Raw genomic sequence first — 10,517 nt, 5'->3', positions numbered from 1 at the left:
CATTCTTCCAAGACTCCAAGCTCAAGAACATCTATACGCTCTGCTTCTATACATCAAGTGTACGCATTCAACCGAGATAGAATCAGAAGATCAAGTACTAGAGATCGAACCACATCACATCAAATCAACATCAACATCAACACGAACTCAAGTTCAACTCCACAAATCAAGTTTCTCCAGAAGCCTCATGCGAACACTGATCATCCAAAAAGATCAACAAGCCCAAAGACCGATCATCCAAGAAGATCAACAAGCCCAAAGGCCGATCATCTAAGTAGATCAACAAGCCAAAATGCCAGTCATGCAAATAGATCAACAAGCCCAAAGGCCGATCCGATCATCCAAGAAGATCAACAAGCCCAAAAGTCGATCATCCAAGAAGATCATAAGCCCAAAGGCCGGTCTTCCAAGAAGATCAACAAGTCCAAAGGCCGATCATCCAAGAAGATCAACAAGCCCAAAGATCGATCGTCCAAGAAGATCATCAAGCCCAAAGGCCGATCATCCCATAAGATCAACAAGCCCAAAGGCCAATCATCCCAGAAGATCAACAAGCCCAAAGGCTGATCATTCAAGAAGATAAACCAGCTTAAAGATTATATTTTATTTTTAAAGCATCAAAATATTATGTATTAGAGATTGTACTCAATTTCCACAAAATTAATACAAATACAAAGTTCAAGTTCCACGAAATAATTTCTCTTGAAATCTCGTGCGACAGTGGTTTTTCTAAACAAAGAGAGTTGATTTTGAAAAAAAATAGCTGACTGTGTTTGGTTGTGCATGGGAATTCTATAAAAAATTTAATAACAAAAATTATGTTTGTATTTAATTTATGAAATTAAGCATGAAATTTTCTATAATTATATATAATTAATAAATTAACCAATAAACAACATTCAATATATCGATAAAAAATTTAATTGATTATGAATCAATAATAATTTCAGTTATAAATATTTAAAAAATTGAGTAATTTATAATTAAAATTGACCAATTGATATATTTAATGAACGTCATACTAATTAATTAAGTTAAAGATTATTAATTTTAATTTTAATTAAATAATATAAGATATATTTTAATAAAACAATAATTATATAAAGTAAAAAAAAAAAGAGATAAAATATGTATATTAATAAAGAACACTAAAAGGTAATGTAAATATGATATGCTAATATAGAATGAAGTAATAGAAATTAATCGCATAAATAATTAACTGATCAATAATGATGATTACATGTTCATAATGAATGATCGAATTAAAATTAATCGCAATAAATAATTACTTGATTATTAAAAAAAATAAGTAGTAAATTATTATCATTGAACTATTAATTTAACTAATTCTAGTTTACTAATAAACATATTTAAGATAATGTTGGCTAATAAATTACTAGTTTATGTAAAAAAATAATTGCATTCGTTTAATAAAATTTTATTGTAAAAATAAGTCAAGTAAATATTTTAATAAATTATTATTCATTTTAAAATAAATATGTATTTTATTTTTATTAAATTCATATTAAATACATAATTAATTAACTGTATTTAAAGTGAAATTATATTTAAAATAAAAAGAGGAGAAAAGAGAAAACTCGCAGTTTTGGAAGGGAATAGAAAACCTTTGTCGGTGGTAAATCATGATGTCTGGGAATAGTTGGTCATAACTTATTCTCAGGAAAATGGCAGAAAACTATGAAACAAACATGAGATTTGGATACTTGTGTCAATTTTCATGCAGAAAACTCTCCACAAACGACCCCTAAAAATATACCAATTATAATTATCCATCTAAATTAAAAAAGTGTAGGAGGGACACTATAGAAAAAAACGCCTACATTAGCTTAAAAAAATGCAATAATAGATCTTTTATAACGTTTTCTGCAAAGTCGTGACAACCCAAGCTATTAAAAGTATGAGACTTCTTCTAGCATTTTTAAAATGCTATAAAAGTCCAACCATTTTATAGCCTTTAGTAACACGCTATGAAATACTAGACTATTTTTGCCAACAAGAGAGTAGCTCAATTGGCATAGTACTTGTACTATCAACCTCGTAGTTTGAGGTTCGATTTTCCCACCCGCTTTAATCACAATACTTTTTTTTTTTATAAAAAAAATAGATTTTTTATAGCGTTTTTGCACACCATATTTGATCTTTATAAAATGTATATAACATTTCGAAAGAGCTATAAAAGTACATTTATACCCCAAATATGAAGTTATTGTTTGTGTATTATAGCATTTATTTTCATCTACAACTATTTGTTTAATAAAAGTTATAATAAGCCTTCAGATGTTCAAAAAAAAAAAAAAAATGATAGCTTTTATAAACATTTTATAGCTGTTTTTTGGAAGAACTTTTTTATAGCTTTCTCGATTATGTTCATATTACTATTATTGTGTTTTATACCTTGCTACACATTAAAGTTGAAATAAAGAAAACACTTATAATCTACATAATCAAAATAAGCATTCTTACAAGAGTGATATAATAAAAAAAAAAAAAAAAGGAAAGATACATTAATTAGTATCAATATATTTGGAGATGAATCATAAACTTTTATAAATTACAAAATATTGATTGAAAAATCCAGTTACCTCCAATTTGTTCTATTTGTTGTCTAGATATTGCATGCATTGATTGTCCTTCAACAACCTACAAAAAGTCATTAAGGGTGTGTTTGGTATGTGATAAAAGTAGAGAGTTGAGTTGAGTTGAGTTAGTAATTATTATTTGGAGAGTTAAATTATCTGAGGAGTTAAATTGTATGTGTTTGTTTGCAGAGTTGAGATGAGTTGGTAATTATTTTGTGTTTGTTGTGCAGAGTTGAGTTGAGTTGAGTTGAAAATATATTGATTTTTAGGATTAGTTTTGAGGGGATAAAAAATGGGAGTTTTGAGTGGATAAAAAAGAGGGTTTTAATAACCCATAGGTTTTCTTTATGGGTTAACAAACACGGCAATAAATATCCACCCAATCTAATAATCCATACCCATTTATTAAATACCTCCTAAATTATAAAAGTTAAGTAAATTATTGAAACAAAGAACAAAAATAATAAATAGATATACATACAAGTTAAGACTTTGTACCTTTGATGTGTATCTTATGATGATAGAAGAAACAAACAATTGCATAATATACACTAATTAATCAAATTACAAATATAGTCACAAGGATAACTCTCCTAAACTTTTTCACTCACAACAAGTCTAATAGAATCCTTGAAGTTATTTTTAACCAATACACCTATTCTTTTTTTGAAAATGCAATGAGACTCTTCATTAACGTAAGGTACAAATAGTTCCCCGTCCTATCGTAAGATAAACAAATAGTATATGAAGAGAATTAGGTTCATACACTACACAAATAATTGAATAATTGCACATCTAATCAGTGTGTATTTATTTTCTATTTTCAGTAATGTGTAAGTGCAGAAAATAAAAGAGTAATATTCCTTATTTCCTGTCAATATACTACAGTTTTAACTGTCATTTTTTATTAATAAAAAAATAAAACATTGAATAATGATTGGAAAAAGTATTTTATTAAAAAAATATTAGATAATAGAGTTGTTGGAAAATGGCATGACCCTCAGATGATGAACAGGACAACAGTAAATGGTTAGGTCATGGCAGTCGAGCAAAGAATAAAACCTGCAAAACAGAAGCTTGTTATAGGCTGAGTTACAGAGCTTACTCTCTTTAAGATGTTTCTGGCTCTACCAAAATGTGCAAGTAGGTCGGAATACTGCTACGTCGTCCCAAGATAAAACAACCTGATCGAAAATGCACTGTTACTCGGAACACACACCCTTTCTGACTAACTGATAAAAAAATGGAAAGTGGAGTGAAAAAATAGGAGAGGAGAACTGAGAACTTTCGAGAGGATTGTGTACAGAGGACGGTGGCAGCTGCACATGTGTGGGACGTCCACCGAACCCATGTTGGTCTATTTTCTCACTCTTTCCAAAAAAATGAATACCCTTTGGGCCCAAACCCAAAGTTCAGGGTTGAAGTACATAAGGAAGACTTCCAAATAAAAAATTTTCAATGTGGAATTCTCCAACCAAAAGTTGGTTCCCTCTTATTTTGAAAATTAATTAAAGGGTTGTGTTTAAAGTCAACTCCAAATGAATTGCTTCATTAGATAACGTCGAAATTTAACAAAATAGAGCTTATTTGTAAAGTTGAAAAGCATAAACTGCATAAGAGGAAATACCTATGCAAATCTAAGGATAAATCCCGAATAAATTGGCATTCATAGTTAGCTCAGGATTAAAGTCGAGTTACATAGGTCAAGCCAGCTCAATAAGCCTCCCATTTCAGAGGTAAGACTGAGTAGATAGCTGGGGACATATGATGCAAGACGGAATTCACTCCTACCACTTTTAGGATTATGTGAGAGATAGTTCTTAAGTACTGATTTCAGGTCTTGAACAAGGAGCCGCACCCTCTCATTGGCTCGAGAGGGACTCAGTTCAGTGATTGGATCACAAACTAATTCTTCATTTGAGGATCAGTGGATTTAAGAGGCAAGATGTAATATGGGGAAAATAACATTTAACCCAGCCGTTATTATAAACAACTTGTGAAGGGTTGAGTTACCAATTACGGTTAAATCAAGTGAACAGAAATATATCTATAGTGAGTGGAGTATAACTGCTAGGCTTTAGTGGAGTGATCAAGTAGTTAACGAATGTTGATTAATTCAATTTAAAAAGTTTAACCAATTAATCTCGAATCATTGGAGCTCATGATCTGTAGGTCCATTAGGCTCCCCACTAGCTCATAAACGGGTTAAACTTTAGAATAACATGATGAGTAAATTTGAAACGTTCAAATTCGAATTAAGAGAATCAGTAATTATATACGATATAATCAAATTTAATTATCAAATTTAACGAAATTGGAGAATTGAATAATATTTAGATTGATTTAAATATTAATTACATGAATAGAGATTTATGATTATGGAATTGATGCTTTAATAATTTATATTAGATATTAAATTATTTTAATTAAATTGTTTCATTAAATAAATTTTATTTAAATTAACTTATTTGAATTAATTTTATTTAAAATTGAAAATTGAAATTTTGAATTTTGTGAAAATTCAAACTATATAAATAATTTTTTAAAATTTGGTTTTGAAATTAAATTAAAATTTAAAATTGATTTAATTTTATCAAAAATTGATTTTAAACCAATTTTCAAAATTAAAGGGGTTATTCCCACTTTTGACACTAGTGCCCACTTAAATTCTTTAAGTATGTGGTGTCAAGCCTCTATGCAATGTGATTGCATACTGGATCTGGAATAAAAATAATTTACATTCAGCTCAGATTTGGGACATGCAGTTTGTAAACAAGCTGTTTTGTTGAAGAAGACTTCTTCAACTTGTGTACACAAAAAACTAGTCTTCCTCTCCAAAAATTCCTTTGAATTCAAACTCTTCTTGGATCTCACAATCCAATCTAAGGTCCAAGAGAATAGTAGGGAAGATCAAATGATGGTCTACAACCATTTGGAGTGAAGATTCAAGCTAATTTTGTGGATTGAAGAAGTTCTTCAAAGATAAATTCTGAAACCCTCTTTTCCTAATAAACATGCTTTCTTAAATGCTAAACTTAATGAATTAGAGTGCTTAATAATTATAATTGCTTCTTCTTATTGTTATTAACTCCAACAATTGGTATCAGAACATGATTTAAGCACTCAATTCAGGGTAATTTTAGTTTGGTGTGTTTTTAATAGGTAGTATTGAAAATGGTTCTGATGTGGAATAATCTCTATTCATGTAACTAATATCCTAAATCAAATCTAAATATTATCCAATTCTTCAATTTCGTTTAATTCGATAATTAAACATGTAATTATATCCTATATAATTACTGATTCTCTTAATTCAAATTGAATGTTTCAAATTTACTCATCATGCTATTTTAAGGTTTATCCGTTTAGAGTTAGTAAGGGGACCTAATGAACCTACAAGATCATGGGCTCCAACAATTCGAGATTAATTGACTAAAACTCTTAAATCGAATTAGACAACATTCATTAACTACCGGGTCACTCCACTAAAGCCCATAGTTGCACTCCCCTCACTATAGATATATTTCTGTCCACTTGATTTAACCGTAATCGATAACTCATCCTTCACAGATTGTCGTAATAACGGCTGGGTGAAATTCTATTATCCCCCGAGATTACATCTTGCTCCTTAAGCCCCACTGATCTATGATGGACATTGATTTGTGATCCAATCACTAAACCGAGTCACTCTTGGGGCCAATGAAAAGGGTGGGACCCCTTGTTCAAAGACGTGGAATTAGTACTTAAAAGAATAACCTCTTCTTGTTGGGGTTGATGCCCTAAATCTCATAGGGTCCTGTAGTTTTGTAAACATGTATGAACAAAATTTTGTGATATATAATATATATTCACTTTAGTCTATGAAATATGAGATATTTTTAGTGCCATTAACCACCAAAACAATAAACTAAAGATCCTGGTTATCGTTTTAACTTAAGCATGTATGTTGAGACATCGAGTGGATCGTGCTTTAAGTGATTCCTAAATGTCTGTAGTTTATGGATAACAGGAGACAAACTTTACTCTTGGTGACACTACGAGCAACCCGCTTTGTAGGTGTTACAAATGTTGTAAAGTACTACAAATGGTCTAATCCTGATCATTCGTGTATTAGACATGTGAGCGAGATGCTCTTACAAAGAGTTTGTATAAGACTGGACCCACGAAATGTTTAGTCTTGTTATATAACATCGTTCATGAAAGAGACTTTCATTCACTAGGATGACCATAGGTAACATGACCTAAATCCTGAGTGAGTTGTAAACTCCTGCCTGTGAGGTCGGTTTTTTTATTGCATGGGTGTGAATAGCCAGATCGCGACTCAAAACTCCCACTTTGGGGATTCGTCTGATTGGGGAGCTGGAAACTCAGCTACAACACAGACGGAATTCACTTCATTCCTCCAAATAGGGTAAGTAGAAAAATTGCTCCATAAGGCCTGATCCGGGGCTTGAACAATGTGGCGCACACATTCTCTTGGTCTGAGAAGGGTTTACTCATAGCGGGACTATGATGTATCATTCATTGAGAAACCGGTGGATTTAAGGAGTTAGATGTAACTATAGGGACAAAAACGACAAATTGATATAAGCTGTACTTATGAGCAATTTGTGAAGGGTCATGTACTGTTGATTGGTTATATCCGATGGACAAAAAATATATCTTAGTGCGAAGAGTGCAACTGTCGGGCTTTAGTGAAATCCTGACAGTTAACGGAATGATGGATATCATGATTAAAGAGTTTAGTTAGTTATTCACGTATTGTTGGAGCTCAAGCTATAGGTCATAAGGTCCTTTGGTAGCTCAATGGATTCAGGTTGAGAATCAGTTTTTGGGCTAGTTTGAAGTGTTCAAATTAACAAGAGGGAATTTGAGTTACTATATGATATTAAATTATTAAATTATATATGATATAATCACAGGGACGAACGTAATGAAGCAGAGGTTGCTTCCCATATCTGGGAAGTACTACTTCTCGCTCTAGTAAACACATTCTTCTAATTTCTCCGATCAGTATCAGAAGGCATCTTCACTTCGCCTCACAGGTGAAGATGTCTCTAGCATGCCTTAGCTAAACGCGTTAATCTCTTTAGCCACATCATTAAGTACTCGTTTAATCACAATTAATTACCAAGGGATTAAAGAGACTTTCGGAAGAAACGTCAGACGAGGAAACAGAAATAGCAGAAAAAGTGGGAATGGAAACGATGAGAACATTTAATATTTCTAATTACAGCGTCTGATACATGATTTGTAAATGAAGAGACTTAAGAAGATGAAATATCAGTGATTGAAAGATTAGAAACAAATACAAAATAGCGCCAACGTCTTGGCGCGATCTGGGATGGAGATTTTCTTGCGGCGTGGATGGATCGTGTGGAAGGATGAGCTTCCCTCTCAGGCTTGCTCCGTAGTAGGGATCTAAGTATAGAGGCTTTGTGGCGAGGATTTTGGTAGAACGCATCTGAGACCTCAACTCTGCCTTGTCTCTTCTCTTCCCGAATTTCTTCCGATCAGCATCAGCCGCCCTCTCTCTCAGTAATCTAGCATCAATTTGCCCATATAAATATATTTTTCACTGAGTTTTGGACGTATTTATAGGTGAAACTTTGACTCTTGGCGGACCCCTTTTTGTATCGGAAAATTCCGAAGATGGTGGGTGATATTATTCTTTTGTTATGCAATCGACCGATCGAATCCTGCACAACGGTTAGTGCACACGTCGTCACAATCCTCGCATTTGCGTTGCTTAGCTGCATCTTTCAGATCGGTGCTCACATGGCATGTTGTTTTTATTATCGCATGCGGTGAAATTCGCTCTGGATCGACTGTCGCATGCGCTGTCATTGATTATCGTCTCTTCATTGTTGATTGACGAGCGCAATGTGCCAGGAGATGCGTTTATCCGTTGTCTGAGCCTTGATCGCAAGCAGTGGACTTTGCGTTTCTGCAAAACAAGAGTAGAGATATCTTTCTTCCATCTTCATAATTATTGTATTTCTAAGCTAATTTTCATACAATCGGATGGCATATTTACTCATCTTTATGGCCACAATATCTATATAACAGCAACATACAATAACTTGTATTCTACAAGTTATCACCCCGCAGGCGCTCAGACTTGCCTGGCACAATGCTCACACTGACAATGTTCCTTCCCATAAGATCCAGGGGGGGACTTCTGAATTACTTAGTAGCCATTACCAGTGTTCTATTTCGAAACTCGCTGCCAGTTGCCCACCTGGACGTCCAAATTCCTCTATGCAAAGATCGCTGGGATTGCATAACCGCATCATTTTTCCTCGATATACTGCTTCAGTAGAGCTTACAAGACGATGCATTTGTAGATTGTTTTGATGAGGAAGGTTGGTTTGTGCGATTCTCTTATTGGTGGTGACTCTGATTCAAACCTTTGATGAAATCTAGAGGTTTCCTCGATTCTAGGATTGTTTCTATCATCCTCTGACATCTCGCAGTCATGGTACCTCCCAATGAAGTACGATGGTTCCACCAACTGGGTTATATGTGTTGCCCTGTAGCGGGTTATTCAGACTGAGACACTGTCTGTGGGTTCGATGGGCACATTTTTGCTGAATGACCTCCTCCGCATTATGCACAGCTGATCACTGCCACTTGTGCCAGAGTATTGACTTACGCTGCACCTTGAGAGAGTGTTTCCTGATTAATTGTCATCGTCTGGAGGAGTGAGGTTACTGCAACCATTTGTGCGGCCAATGTTGTCATTGTATCAGCTAGTACAATGGCATTTTTTGCTATTCTTCTCTCTGGGCCTCTTCCCCTGTACCTATTGTCTACCCAGTCATTGTGTTTTGCGAAATGTGATCCAAGATGACCTTGGCTTCAATGTAGGTTTTTTTCCATAAATCCTCCTGCTGCGGAGGTCTCAACAACAACTTTCGTTGATCTGTCCAGGCCGTTGTAAAAGGTTTCCATCAGAATGCAATCAAGAATCCCGATATGTAGATAGTTCTTTACCAATCTTCTGAATCGCACCCAGGCGGTGCTGAAAGTCTCGTTTTCCATCTGTTCAAAATTCAACACATCCCTCCGTCTTCATGCGTTGACTGCGGGCGGGAAGAATTTCTTCATGAATCACTCGACCAACTGGTCCCAAGAATTAATTTCATTCAGCTCCAACGAATGAGCCCACCTCTTCACTTCATCCCTAAGTGTGTACGGGAAGAGGTACAGTCTAATTCCTTCCGGAGTCACGCCGGGAATGGAGAAAGTATTGCAAATTTCCACGAAGCTGGTCAAATGTGCGTGGGGGTCTTTGATAACTTGTAGAAATACAAGTTATTTATACTGTTTTATTTAGATATTGTGGCAAAAAGAGGGGGAAAGTTGCGTCAATCATATACAAATTGGCTAAGAAATACGAAAAATTATGAAATGTCATAAATACGCCCACTAACACCATTGTGATGGCGAATAGAATGTTTCAGTCTCTGTTTTGCAGGAAATAGGTCACCGCATGCGTTAATGGCTCGAAGACAAAATGTAAAATGTATCTACATCACATTGTGCCCATCAATCAAGAACGAAAAGATGATCAACGCAATGACGACGCATGCGACAATCAATCCTAAGCTTTAGCGATCAACGCAATTTCAACTGCATGCGGTAATAAAAAACAACACCGCATGCGGCGATAGATCAAAGATGTAAGGAGCAATGCATTTGCGGAAGATTCTAACAAGTGTACAGCTTTTAGTTGTGCATTTCTGACGGATTGATTGCGTAACAGAAAGGAATTTTCCATTTTGCCATTTCAGGAACTACCATAACTATACAGTGGGGACCACAAATTTAAAGAGCCAAGGTCTTGCCTATAAATAACTTCTTCAAATTCTCTGAAAGATATACATAGATACATAGAGACGTGCATATACTGAT

The sequence above is a fragment of the Benincasa hispida genome, chromosome 6 (genome assembly GCF_009727055.1).
Source record: "Benincasa hispida cultivar B227 chromosome 6, ASM972705v1, whole genome shotgun sequence".
NCBI lineage: Eukaryota > Viridiplantae > Streptophyta > Magnoliopsida > Cucurbitales > Cucurbitaceae > Benincasa > Benincasa hispida.
Note: the sequence above shows the minus strand (reverse complement) of the source record.